Consider the following 15,263-nt stretch of genomic DNA (forward strand, 5'->3'; position numbering starts at 1 on the left):
CCCCACCCCTGCCTGCAGAGGAAGAGGGAAAGAGGTGTGATCCTGAGTTATGTTCTAGGGATGCACAGAAGGAACCAGAGATCCTTGGGTGGAGGAGCTGGGTAGCATCTTGTGTCCATAGCCATGGCAGAAACAGATGTCATGGTCAGGGCTTCAGTCATAGACGTCTAACCTCTCTCTGGTGCCAACTTCTTCCAACTAGGCCCCGGATCCTACAGAATCTTCCATCTCCTAGCAAATAGCCCATCAGGTTATGAACCCATCAAGAGATGAATCGGTAAGGTTAGAGAAATGATCCAATCTCTTCCCCTACAGCCACACCATTGAGTGTTGTTGCTTTGGGAACAAAGCCTTCATCTTTGGGGCTCATGGTAGACATACCAGATCCAAACCATAACAGTCTCCAGCAGCCTCTATCCATGAAAGCTCTGCATGGAGAGAAACGTATCACCCACAGAAGAATGTGTATGCTCTAGGTGAAACGGGAAGCTCGTAAGGCCTGGTGGTCGGGGCAGAGGCAGTGGCTGGGGTGAGGTAGAGAGTCAGCAGGGAACATGCCAAGATGGCAGGCAGGGTCGTTTCTGAGGTCCTCCATCACCTGGGGCTCTCATGGGAATTTATATAGGCCTTCTCTCTCTGAGTTTCAGGGCTGAGACCTAAGGCTTCTTGGAGCTCTGGCTCTTTAGCTGGTGGTGTAGTGAGGAACTCTGGCTTCTGCACTGTGGGGCCTGGAGTCATCTTATGTGTGATGCAAGAGGCAAGCAGTTTCACCTGCCCCTGAGTGTGCTCATCCAGGAAGCAGAGTGGGAGGAGAAGCACTCAACCCCTCGCTAGGCTGTTGTGCAGACGAAGCCGATGCTGTGTGTGCAGAGGTCTGTGGCTGTGCAGGCAAGAGAAGGATGGTGGGCAGTCAACATTCTTTCTAGGAGTAACTATGAGAAAACACACTCTCAGGGGAGAGGCAGCCAGCCTTCGGTGGGGTCTGAACATCATACACTGACTTCAGGTAGCTCTGTATCTTCAGGCCTGAGGGTTTTATTTTTTTAACGTTTTATTGATTATTATTGATTCTTTTGTGTTTCACATCATACACTCGAGTCCTGTTCTGCTCACCTCCCTGCCCCCTCATATCTGCCCCTTGCTCTTACAACCTTCCCCCCTCCAATAAAACACACACACACACACATACACAAAGACAAAGCATAGAAAATGTCTCATCATGGAAGCTGGAGTATGTCCTATGTGTCTCATAGTATATCCCTTTGCCCGCACATCTTTGCTTGCAAATGTTCATTGCAATGAATCATTGGTCTGGTTTTTGTGACACCATCAATATTGGATCCTCACTGGGATTCCTCCCTGTCATCCTGTTGCTGCCCTGGGTCATGGAGATTCTGCTTTTTGGATTAATAGAACGTGTCCCAACCATTCACAGATGATGTAGATTTTGGGGTGGGCCAACTCAGAGCCCTGGATCTGGGCCTGGGGGCAGCTGAGCTGGTCAAACCACCCCCCCCCCTTTCTCCCTTAGCCTCATCACCAGGGCGAGCTCTCCAGCACTGCTCCAGCTAGTAGGCCTAAGTCTTAGCCCAAACCTGTGGTCAACTAACAGGTAAGGACTCTGGGGTTTGGGAGGTGTATCTGACAATGGGCAGACTTAACTTGGCTGGGCCCTGGGAACAGGCAAAGAATTTGTACATTGATAGGAACCCCATGGGCTAAGTGAGCTGTCCCTGGCACCTGCTGGTAACAGGCTGATGGGTGGGGAGTGGGCTGAGTGCCCAGGAATCCAGTCCATTGCCACGGCCAGTGCGTCAGGTCGGTGGCCGGCCAGTGTCTGCTCAGCCTCCGTCAGTCAGGCGCCACAACTGAGACTTCTACTGGGGGAGTGGGCACGGCTCTAATTTATTTCATGCTTGTCTTAATTTTCAATTTATTTTTTCATTTAATTTTTTTTTTTTTGCATCTGAGCTATGATCACATGGTTCAGAAATCAAAAGTTTAATAGGTGTGGTAAAGTCAGCTTCCAGCTGGTGTCCTGCCACCTGGCTGCTCTCAGGAGCCGGGGCGACTTACTGTTCAACAGCCACAGTAATAGCTTTATGTATGGGATATCTTTTTTCCAGGTAATGTGGCAAACACGCATAGCAGGCTTCTATCACTTAACCTTATTTTAAGCCAGCTTTCTATCTAAGTGTAACTGAGAACAATATACCACCACCTCCTTTCAGTGGGAGTGGGGGTTGGGGAGGGTATAGCACCCAGGACAAGGTATGGCTGCTATTTCTGCTTGCTCTGAGCTCAAGGCTCAAGATCCCATTTGGGGGTCTTCTGGATGTTAGGAGGGGCTAAGCACCTCAGAAAACAGTGCAGGGCAAAGACCATAGGGACTGAAAAGACTTGGGGAGAGAAGGACCTTCCATCCTCACAGCTCAGCCACCACCAGCCCAGCTGGCCATCATCCATCCATCCCAGCACTTAAAGGGGTACCGAAGGCTCAAAGGGAGAGAGGTCTTAAAATTATCTATGTGTGGCAGATCCTGGATAAGGCCTTGTGTCCCAGGCCCTTGTCTGCAGCTAGGGGACAGCAGGACAGCCTTTGGGACTATTTCTCAAGCACGTTCTTCTCTAATCCTGATCAGCTTCTTCTTTGACTCAAATTCTTCTCACTTAGACCTGTTTCATTATCTCGTCTAGTTTGATGCTGTATAGTTGCTTATAGTATTCCACTGTTTTCTGTTTTCTGAGTATAACAAATTTGTATTTTTTTCTTTCTTCCGAATCCTGGGAGTTTGGGGGTATTACATCTTTGTTTTCACTCATTCAAAGCATTGTCCAACTTCCTCTCTGATTCTCTGCCTAGTAACAAGTGTGGTTTAATAGCCATGCCTCCGCAACTTTCCAAAGCTTCTATCACTGAAATGTAAGCTTACTCCGTGGCACCTGGAGAACATCCCATTGTTTCTCTGTTCAAATGTCTTGAACGGGCCTTATGACTTGCCACAAACAGCCTTTCATGGAGTGTCCCCTGTGCATTCCACCAGCGGGTGGGGCCTTGTAGAGCTATGGGGTCTGCTTGATTTACAGTCCTCTCCACCCCATTGATTTCCTTTTGATCCTCTGCCTGGTTGCTGTAGACATTACCGAAAGCAGGAAGTTGTAATTTACAGTTGTTTTGGTTCAATTGCATACTCTCATCTTCAAGTCTGTCAGCTTTTCTGCCATGTAGTTGGGGCGCAGTTAGGTGCACACACATTTATAATTATTGGATCATTCGGATGAATTGACCAGCCCCCACCCCACACACCTTTTATTTTTTTTAACCTCCACATATATTTTTTGTTTTAAATTTTTGTATCGTATTTTGTAGCTATGTGTATGTCTGGTGTTTGTGTCTGGGCATATACACATGAATCCTGGTGCCCATGGAGAAGGCCAGAGGCATGGGGTTCCCCTGTAGTTGGAGGCATGAGCAGTTATAAGCTGTCTCATGTGGGCACTTGGAATTGAACTCAGGTCCATGTTAACCACTGAGCCATCTCTACAGCATTATTCCCCCTACCCGACCCCTTCTTTTAAATCCAACTGTTAGGACTTGGGTATTCACAATAGTCTCATGTGTTTGAACAGTTGGTCCCAGCTGCTGGCACTGGCACTGTTATAGGATGTGGAACCCTTAGGAGGAGGGGCCTTGCTGGAGGAAGTGGTTTCCTGGAGAACAGACCTGTAAGTTCTAGCCAGGCCTGGCTTCCTACCTGAGTCGTACTCTCTGTTTTCTGCCACAGGTGATATTTTTTGCTCTCTCTGGTTTGTAAGCCTTGTATCAATGCCCTAGGCAGATCTGTAGTACTCTACGGAAGAGCAGGGCAAGCCCACTCTGTTCTTGTTCCTGATGTGGGAGGAAACACTTGCACATTTTTCTCACGATGATGGCAGTGGGTCTGCCTTACAGTCCCCTTGCTCTGCTGAGGCTCCTCACATGGCTGTAGTGGGTCTGTCTTACAGTCCCCTTGCTCTGCTGAGGCCTGTTCCACCTACGTCTACTCTGATCAGGGCTTTTAACACTGAGAGATGTTGAATGCATCAGATGCTTTTCCTACATTTGTTGAAGTGATCAAGTAATTTTTTGTCATTCCTCCTGTTAAGATGACATGCTATGTTGAAACACTGTTTCCTCCCTGAGAAGAAACCCACTGGATCATTGGGATTCCTCTAGATGAGCCACTGAGTTTAACCCATTTGTATTTTGTTGGAGATTCATGTGTCTTTGTTCACCAGGGAACAAAGCATTGGTCCATAGCTTTGTTTTTTAAATTCATTTTCTTGTGCCCTCTGGTTTGGGTAATAGAGTTAACTGTCCTCAAACAATGGGCATTGAAAGGGGTTTCTCCCTTTCTACTCTGTAGAATACTCTGAGAAGCATCATGTTAGTTCTTTAAAAATCTGTTGAGGGTCTGGATTATGGTTCTGATAGTAAAGTAGTCTGAGGAGCTCAGTTTGAACCCCTAGCACTCACATAAGAAACTGGGTTTGATGACACACATCTATAATGCCCGTAGTGGGGAAGCAGAGACAGGAGATCCCTGGAGTTCACATGGTTTAGCTGAATGGTGAACTCCAGGCTCCGTGAGAGACCCTGTCTCAAAGGGAAAGGTGGAGAGCATCTGATGTTTGCTAGAATTCATCAGAGAAGCGATCCAGCTCCTGGCTTCTATGCGTTGGGAGACTTTCTTATTGTCCAATCTCATTGTTATTCATCTGATCAGGTTTTTAAAAAAATATCTTATTTCAATTTTAGGAGATCATTTATGTCCATAAATTTGTGCATTTATTCTGGGTTATCTAATTTTTTACAATATAGTTTTCTAAGATAATCTTTAATTCTTGAGTATCTGTTGTAATATCTCCCTTTTCATCTCTTTTTATCTGGACTTTATCTTTCTAGGTTAGTCTAGATAAAGTTTGTTTGCCTTATCTTTTCAAAGAACTGTTTGAAGTTTCATTATCCTATTTGATTTGTAGACTTTCACTTCATTCTGCTCCAAGTTAATTATGGATTTTATTTGTTCTTGATTTTCTAAGTGCTTGAGGTGCAACTTTAAGTTACTTATTTGATTTTTAAAAATCCAGGCACTATTGCTATAAACCTAGGGCCTTATGGTAGTTGGAACTTTGCTGTTAAGCTGTACCCTAAGCCTGCTTTGCATTGAGTTTTGTATAAGATGTGCAATTAGTTCTAGTTGCTCTGTCTAGGAGTTTAGTTGGGAGGATGATGTTTCTGCATTTCCCTCATAGACCAGCTATCCATAATCAGGGCTATTTTGGAGTTCTCTGGTCTGTTCCTTCCTTTGTTCTGCATGCTCTGAGTCCCCAGCGTTCCATAGTCATCATTAGCAGACTGTGTCTTTACCTGATACTTTCTTTTTATTTCACCAGTGTTTGTGTACTGGGCTTTCCTCATTCTCTTATATTAAGCCAACCTGTGCTCTTACTGTTGAAGTGAGTTTCTTGTAGAAAGCATACAGTTGTGCTGTGTTTGCAACTATTGTGGGAATCTGTCTTTTAATTTGCATCTAATGCAATGCTTTGTCTCTTGGATCCTAAAGTTTGTAGCTGGGGTGTTTTCGCTTACCTTTCACTGTCCTAATGCTGTTTCATATATGAAGCAGCTGTCTACCTGTATTTTGAGAGTAGAATGGGCCACCGTTTTTCTCCGTTTTGTCCTGTGTGAACAGTTTTAGTCTTCCTTAGTTCCTTTGCTTGCTGTTCCTTTCTACCCTGTCAGGATGGAACCTTGCAAAGTGTGGAGCCTTGTAGAGGGTGGAGTCTTGCAGTGGGTGGATCCTTGCAGAGGGTGGAACCTGGCTGAGAGATATATTCAACTTCATTACGTAGACATAATAGTGTGTGATTATACAGCCACAGTTTCTATGAGCTATGGGTTGTGGGCTACACATGCCCCAAGGTGATTATAAATTCATCTCAATGAAAAGCAACAAAGGGCTTAAAACATTGTGAAGTTTGTTTGTTTGCTTTTTTTGTAATTCAGTTTCTGTGTTTGTGAGGCTAAGCTGTGTAGACAGACATAGACAACAATATCATATTGCCGAGTCAAAGACTGGACATGCCTGCTTAAACCATTAGTAACACTGACCCAGATGCCACTTGGTGTGTGCCACTGCAATTTCCTTTCGTAACTGTTGTCTGATGGTAATTTGTCTCATTTCTCTAAATCACATACTTCATTGACATACATTGCTGACAGTTGTGATGGTGGCTCTGCTGGACTTCTCCTATAGAGATATAAAGATGTGTCTTCCGAGGCTAAATAGGGAAGTGTGTTGCTTAATTTCCAATTGGCTGGAGAGTCTCCAAATGAATTCTTTGTTGTTAATTTCCAATTTAATTTCTTCACAGTTAAAGAAGGAAAGTTGTAAGATTTCAGTTTTCTGAATGTTTTGAGATTTGGTGTATGGCCTGGTGGAATTCAGTCCTAAGGCATGTTCCCTCTGAGCTTGAGATGAATCTTCCAAAGCTGTTTGGATGAGTCTTCTGTCATATGCTTCTCAGTTTATAGTGCTATTCTGTTATCCTCCACACCATTATTGAATTGTGTCCATTTCATATTTGGGGCTCTTAGAAGCAACTATGTTTATAATTGTTACATCTTACTGATAGATTGACTCATCTGTCTCTACAAAATGTTCTTATTTGGTTCTAAAGCTAAGTTCTCCTCTCTAACTATTATAGTAAAATTGTCTATTCTTCTGACTGTAATTTTTATTTCTTTTATTTTGAAGTGCTTGCTTAGTGTCTATACATTTGTATTTCTTCCTGTAGTTGAGTATTGTATTATCCTGATACATCTATTGTTAGCTCTGGCAATATTTCTTGTCATAGAGTTTATTAATTTATTTATTTCTGATACAGTGATTGAGCTTCTCTGCTCTGTAGCTCCAGTTCTTACAGTGTAGGTTTTTCCCTGTTCCCCAAAGCCTGTTTGTCTTCTGTTGGAGTTCTCCTTTGCTGTCAGTCCAACAGTCTTTGTATCTGGGTGTTCAGATCGCTCGTTCTGTGTAATTACGAGCTGTGGTAAAGTTTGCCACCTTTAAAAAATGTTTTATGCATGAAAATATTTTGCCTGCATGTGTGGCTCTATACCACATACCCACTGTGGCTGCAGAGGCCAGAAGAGGGCATTGGAGCCCCTGGAAGTGGAGTTGACCAGCGGTTGTGAGCACCTCGTGAGAGCCGAGAGTCCAAGCCACAAGCTTCTGCAAGAAGAACAAATGCTCTTCACCACTGAGCCCAGTCCCTTTAAGTTATTTTTCTAATTGTTGCTCAATGTATTTCAGTATGCATCTTAAACAACTACAATTCACATCAATGTAATTGACTGACTTAAAATGAGTGAGGCATGACCTTTGTTCCAGTGGAGGCTTGTTTATTCCACTCTCCTTTGTATTATTATTTACATATAATTTGTGCAAAATTTCACTATATTTTGTATTTTATACTCACAATTTGGTGTCTGCTCTAAACCAAACAACACAGTATTATGATATTGTAATTATAATTATTATTATCACCACCATCAATGTGTGTGTGTGTGTGTGTGTGTGTGTGTGTGTATTGCACTCGTGTGAACATAAGAACTCATGTGTGGAGGTCAGAGAACAACTTTGTAAAGATGGTTTTTCCCACTGTTTTAGGTTGTCAGGCTTGTGTGACAGTGGGGAAAGAGGAGACAGGTCCTAGCACAGGGGTAACACTCCTGTAGCATGCAGAAGCCCCAATCCCTACTCTCAGCACTTAAAAAAGTGAAAAAAGAATTGAGAAATACGTTTTTAGAGCAATTTGTTCGCCATTTTTGCTGTTTTCTTATTGCTTCCTGGAGGTTTTTAATAACTTCTGGAGTCTCCTTTTAGCCTGAAAGACTCCTCACAGAACTTTATTTAAGGGTGAAAGTCATCAATGCACTCTGTGAGTTTTTGTTTACCTGGGAATGTTTCTATTTTGACTTGAAATTTGGAGGATAGTTTTGCTGGATATAGAAGTCTTCGCTGGAGAGATTCTGCCTTCATCACTTGGCTCTGGCTCCTCTCCTCATGGTCTTCTGTTCCTGAGGAGAAGCCAGCAATTGTCATACCACAGAACAGGACTTTTCTCTTCCCCTCTGCCTGCATTAAGATTTTCTTCTTCTTTTCTCCATGTCACAAGAGTTTGGTGATCTTTCTCTGTGTGTTGCCTTGCACGTTCCCAGTGGGATGCTGAGTTCTTTGATATACAATGTATCTGTTATTTGGGGTGTTTGGGCCATTTTTCCTCCTCTTCTCTGTTCTTTTGTCTGTGCTGTTTGAAACTCTTGTTACATACTAGCAGGCCTTTGAGGTGCTGCTCATTTCTTCTCATTTCTCCTCAGTCTATACTTGTTTAGTTCCTCAGCTAGAGTGCTCGGCTTCGCAAACTCCATGTTTGCCGATTCTTTTATCTGTGGTCTCAAATCAGCTGTTACTCTCATCTGGTAACTTTTGTTTTATTTCAGTAATTGCATTCTCCAACTCAAGAACTTCATTTTGTTTCTTTTTAAGGTGATTTATATCTCCTAATCAATATCCATTTTTTAAATTTTAAATTTTTTTATCAATATCCATTTGTATTGATCCGCTATTGTCATTGTCTTTTTAGTTCTTTAAATATACTTTGTTGCCTTTGAAGTTTTTTTTTTTTTAGCTAAGCAAATTCAAGGGATACCCAGCAATTTTTGTTGTGTTGTTGTTTTTCTTCCTGAATGTTGATTGTACTTAATCATTTTTCATGTCCTATAGTTTGCTAAACATTTTAGATAATATAGTAACTCTGTGTAGGCATTTGGCTTAGGTCACTAGAGAGGATTCCTGAGCATATCACCTTATGATGCAAGCTTTGCATGCTGCAGCCTCAGTCACCTGGGCCTCACTTTTGATAGCACATCACAGTGAGACCCATGGAGGGCAAAGCAGCTCACTTTGTCATGGTGGTATCATCCTTGTGTCCAGTTGGCTTAAAACTCAGCCAGCAAAGCCAAGCATGGAGACACAGGCCTGTGACTTCAGCATTTGGGAGACTGAGACAGGAAAGTTATGAGTTTGAGGCCAGCCTGTGCTACATAACAAGGCAGTCTCAAAAATAAATGGATAAGCAGGAAATAAAGCCTCTTGTCCAGCAATTGCATAGGTTTTTTTCTGGAGCACTTTCCCCTAGGATGCTTTTCTAATAGGATGTCACAGTCTTGTGTTAATTAGCTCTCTATTACTATAGAAAATACCTGAAGCAATCAATATTAAAAGATGAAAGGCTGCTTTTGGCTGGCAATTTTAGAGTTTCCAGTTTCTGGTCAGTTGGTGCAGTTGCTCTTAATCTAGCAGTGTGGTGACAGTTCATGGTGGGGAATCCTACTTTTCTGATGGTTAGGATGGGGGAGAGGAAAGGAAGATACCAGAGTCCTCCTGTTCCCTGCCAAGGGCACATCATTCGACCTCACCTTCTCCTACTGGGGTCCACCTCTCACATTCTCACCACATTCCTGTGGTGCCAACCTGGGAAGAAACCTTCAACACAAGGCCTTTGTGAGCTCTCCAGATCCAATCCACAGCAGATCCTACCCCAACTGCTGCCTCTTCAGGATGTCTTCCCATCACCCCATCTAAGAGGACTCTCCCTGTCTCTGTATCACACCTACCTCTGGGATTGTTGGTGATGTTTGACTCTCCGTGAGAGGAAACTCCTCATGTAGGAACAGTGTGTTCTGGTCACATGGGACACGCGGGGCAGGCACCATGATGCCACAGCGCAGAGACACAGCACAACACATCGCACAGATGAAGCCATGAGTGAATTAGAGGCCTACCATCTCAGAGTACTTTCATATAGTGTCTTTATGGAAGCCTGAGGCTTCCATAGGAAAGGACAGATAGGGACATTGTGTGGACAGATTCAGACCTGTCTAACTCTCTATTCTGTCTGTCTGTCTGTCTGTCTGTTTTGTTTTATGAGCCAGGCGTGAGCAAAACTGACTGAATTCCATACTGTTTGGACTAACTGTTGCAGAAGTTTAGTTTGTTGCTATGTATTGTCATGCTAAATACTGGCCCTGGTTGCCTCAGGGACAAGAATCTTCACATGCACGGGATGCTATGTGATCTTGCTCCTTAACTTAAAACTATTGGTTGACTAAAGATGCTGACAACCTGGAGCTGGGCAGAAGAGAGGTGGGCAGAGTTTTCACTCCTGGGCTTGGGGTCTGAGGAGGGCAAGGAGGGAGAGGAGAAGGGAAGGTGGAGAGAGAAGGCATCATGGAGTAAACTATCGTGAGAATTGGCCATGAGACCTGCCCAGTGGGAGTAGGCATGGCCCAGAAGAATCATGACAAGTCATATTTCAGGGTTATTAATAACTTAGAGGGTAGCTATCTTTCCAACTGTAATGCTTTAAAAGCTTACCATAAATATAAAGGTTTTGTGTCTTTTATCTGGTGATTGAATGATCTAGGGAGGGGCAGAAACATCCGATTGAGATTCAATAATTAATACAACAAACTATATATCCTATATATACCTGTTGGATTACCTGGGATATTCAGTTAGATTCTATCAGATCTACTATAGAATATAATTGAATATCTTATATAATCTAAAAGATCCTTCTAGGCAGGAACAGTACAGGGGCATACTAAAAGCTCTGGGAGCACTAACTATAACTTAAAATAATGGTGTGTCTTTTGAGACAATAATGTACAAATACAACTAGAATATAACAGTGTGTACATCATATTCATTCATTCATTCATTCATTTATTCATCCATTCATTCTGACACTATAGAAATAAGAGCATGCTTCATTTTTTAAAAGATTTCTTTATTTAATAATTTTTAATTTTTTAAAAAAAATATGTATGTTTTGCCTGCATGTGTGTAAGTATACCACATGTGGATGTACCTGGTACTTGCAGAGGTCAGGAGAGGGTGTCAGAAATCCTGGAACTAGAATTATAGCCAGATAAAAGCTACCACATAGGTGCTGGGCTCTGAGGCTGTCATTTTGTCATCTGTAAAGAACAGCAAGTGCTTTTAACTGCTGAGCCATTTCTCTATTCCTTGTTTTTATTCTCTCTCTCTCTCTCTCCCTCCCTCCCTTCCCCCCCTCTCTCTCTCTGTGTGTGTGTGTGTGTGTGTGTGTGTGTCTGTGTGTGCGTGTGCATGTATGTGGGTAACCTCAGAGGCCAGAAGAGGGCACCTGATTCCCTGGAGCTGGAGTCACAGGCAGTTGTGAATTACTCAATAAGGAACTGAACTCGGTCCTCCAGAAGAACAGCACGTGCACGCCTCACTGCTGAGCGCCCTCTCCAGCTCCCCTTCTACATTTTTTTTGTTACATAATCTGTGAGGTGTTGGTTTCAGCATCCTCCATGGATTGCAAACCCCACAGCTGCTCAAGTCCCTCATCTAATGTAAGGTATTTGCACAGAAACTCCAAATGTTCTCCCACATACTTGTAAGCAACCATAGGTGCCTTGGAGCACAAAATGTGAGGTAAAAGGGCTTGCAGATTGCGGCTCTGCTGACAAGAAGTTCACATGCTCAGAGCTGATGCCAGTTTTTAAAACGGTGTTTCATCTGCTCTTGGGTGAGTTGCAGATACAGAACTGGGGTTACATAGCGTCATATAACTTATCATGCACGCAGTGTGCTTGATGTGCTGTTGGGCAACAATCTATAAGTCTAGCCTACTATTATAAGCAGTGTGAGGGGGACAGCAGCTATCTGTAGCAAGCCACCTGCAGCATGCTGTGGCATATGCCAATCTGCCACTCCCATGAACTTCTAACCTCCAGTAGGCAGGTGAGTACCAGCTTCCTGTGGGATATGAGACCTGTCTTTGACCACTAAGACTAAGATAAAGCTTATGTCTGGCTCTGGTCCTGAGACCATCACTGTGCCTGTGGGACTCTGCTCCTCATCTGCACAAAGGAGAGGCAAGCTCTGGGGTGGGTGCGTGCAAAGGCTGAGGAAGTGACAGTTAATGAGAACCCTTTGGGTGTCACTGGGTTTTTACCACCATACCACGAAGCCTAGTTACCACCATGCAATTTCTGTGAAATAGTGTGGTTTGTGCTTGTAACCCACACATCCCTTTGTTCATGTACATGCTAGAGTGCTCACAATGCCACAGCAGCATACAAGCTAGAGTATGCTTAAGTGCTGCTCCCTGTATTGTGTAGCGATAATGACATGGAGAAATGCTGCTAAATAGCTGTTATGCCGCATTGTGTAGATAATGACACAGAGAAAGGTCCGCGCATGCTCAGTGCAGGCTTATAAGGCACATGAAGTGCGTGCTGTCTCAGGCTTCTTTGCCATCCACGGCTGCTCAGGAAACCCTGGAGTATGTGGGGTAGCCTATGTTCAAAGTTTTATAGCCAGGGCTGGTGCAGCCGCTCCAGCCCGTGATGCTCCACACCTCTCTCTGCTAGCGATAGATAGCATTTGGGCACTCATGCTTTTGGGGATGTGTGGAGCCAGGGGAGGGGCTGGAATCTTGCCAGGGTAATTCTGGACTTTATAGATGAGGCCATTCAAAGTGTGACAGGAATGCCAGCCCTTGCTCCACGCTGTGCTCAGGGGTGCCTGTGTAGCAAGGGTGGCTCTCGCTGAGGCCAGCTGCTGTCCTGACACAGGTATAGCGCCAACACGTGCTCTTTCTCTAACACACGCCTCTCCAGTCTTTTTATGGCGTGGTTTTCTTGAATAAACACGTTCATTTGTTCCAGAAATCAATGTATGCGCTTGGAGAATGAAGGAGCTGGTGTGTGGTAGCTTGTCTGTGTAATTCTGAGAGCTTGAGCACAGAGAGTCAGAGACTGCTGAAGACCACTGTAGGCCCAGCCCCGGCGGCACGAATCCACTTAGGGCTTGTTTTCGGAAAGTTGCTTCCTGAAGCTCATCTCAGGCTGACCTCTGTCAGGAAGTGTAGAAATGCCGCCGCCTTGAGCGTGTCCTGTGAGCATCTGCACCCCCTGGCCCAGCGGGACCTCTGTGGGAGGGAGGCTCTGTTATTTACAGAGCAGTCCCAGTGACAGAGGAGCAGTCTGTCTGCCCAGGACCCTAACCCGACCTACATCGCAATGCCCTGGGGAGCATTTCTCTAGGAGGGGATGGGGTCAGAAGCCCCCATGGAGACTTTTCAAAGCCATAATAAAGATATCAGGAGGGAGATCTGTCAGGTGGACCCTGCTAGGCTATCGAGGGGGCGGGCAGATGGTGTGGAGAAGGCCGGCCTAAAACCAGATGTTGTGCTTCCTGAGAATAGACATGTCAGGTCTTCAGGGCTGTCAGGTGCCCCCTCATTAGCCCATCAGCCTCCCAGAAGCCACAGCACTCTGACATCTCACTCAGCATGACACCTGGCAGGGACCCAGGTCCACAGCTGTCCCCTGTGGCCAGTGCTTCCCTCTTTGCAGGAAGGAGGAGGAGGAGGTGGGCTCCAGGGAACATGACAAGCCTCAGTGGCAGAGACCGCAGCAGGTGACAGTTCAGGGGAGAATCATCAGGCTTCGAGCTGTGGAGACTGCCCGAGTGTCACCAGCCCTGTGTCCTTGGCCTGCACTGGCCCTTTTGTGCCTTGGAACTGTCCTTCTTCTAAGCACATCTGCTTCTTAGCAAATGGAAATTTGATAAACTATCTTAAAAAACACCCAGGGAAATTGCACATAAACTCCCATCAACCTGTACAGTGAGTGAGAGGCAACACAAACGGATTTTACTTCCTCTGTCTCTGGGCCTCACCTCTGTCTTCTTGGTTAGTAGGTGGTGAGACCAGTATGGAGGACACCAGAGACAGACAAGTACCAAAGGGTGATTTTCTCTGTAATGATCAGGACAGAAGAGAGGCTTATCTGTTATGTCAAAAAGTTCCTGGGCCCAAAGACCCACCAGTGTCTGCTCAACACTCACACAGTTGACTCTGTTAGCAGCGGTCCACAAGGTTTTACTAACACACACACACACACACACAAACACACACACAGTGGTGGTGACTCTTGGGCAAGCACCGCTCTCTTTCCTAGGTGGGTTATAAGAAGATATTCATGTACCTATCATGAATGAAATGCACAGTAGGCACCTCAGTTCATGGGTTCTCTTTTGCTTCTAAGGAGAGTCTCTGTGGTGGAAAGAGCATGCATTAGTGTTTTCTCAGCACCAACACACAGTAGGTTGGCAGATGCTTCATTTGCCTGCCTGGGTGTTTAACTCAGGGAAACTGAGGCCAAATATATTTCATCCGCTCAAATGCCAAGATGTGCTTGGGGTAGCCAATAAATTGGTAGCTTTTCGCTGGCACTAGATGTCACTGGGACTCAGGTTTGGCTTGGAACAGGGAGACAGAGACCCAGCCAGGACAATCAGAGCCACTCAGCCTTCCCATGGTGCCATTTCATATGCAGGGAAGTGACTCCAGCCCTGGAGAAAGCTAAGCCTGCCTTGGAGCCCTTGAAAGAGTCTGAGTACTGACCCCAGGCCCATTGAATGCTTCTGCCTCTGCAGAAGAGCAGGAAGGAGGAGGAGACGAGCGCTCACTGCACAGGCCGAGGTTGTTCCTCTTGCAGGGCGCTCCTTGGCCTAGACGCTGTAATTATGCTGGGTAATAACAGGTCCTGTATCTCCTATGCCTGTCAGGGGGAAGAATCTATCTTATCACTAATTGCAGGGTTGGCGGGCTCTGAATGTCTCTTTCCGCTAGCCTGGGCCTTTCCTGGGGGGAGCTGGCAGGGCTTTCTGAGTTAACGCTGCTCGGGCCTGGGTGCAGGAGAGGTTGGAGAAGGGTGAGGCGAGCTACAGGAGCCTCCCTTGTCCTGGTCTGAGCCTGCAGCTCTGCCTGAGCTTTGACGTAGCTTCTCGGTCCATCTTCCCTGCTCTGTCCCTTACAGTCAGAAAACACGCAGCTGGACTGGAATCATGTCCCCACCGCTCCCACTTCTGTGAGAGACAAGACAAAGCTCCCAGGATGGCCAGCAGGCCAGCATCATCAGCCTCAGCCTGTAAGTATCGTCCAGGCTGCTGGCTTCCCTCTGTTTCCAGAGTACCCACGCCCTGTTCTCACCCAGGGCCTTTGCACGAAAGCTGTTGCGCCTGCCTGTGACTCTGCCTGCATCTCCGCCACTTCCTGGCCTCCTAAGTCCTGTCGTGGGCGCTCCCTTCTCGGGAATGCACTCCAAAGCCCCCAGC

Source organism: Apodemus sylvaticus, chromosome 2, assembly GCF_947179515.1.
Source record: "Apodemus sylvaticus chromosome 2, mApoSyl1.1, whole genome shotgun sequence".
NCBI lineage: Eukaryota > Metazoa > Chordata > Mammalia > Rodentia > Muridae > Apodemus > Apodemus sylvaticus.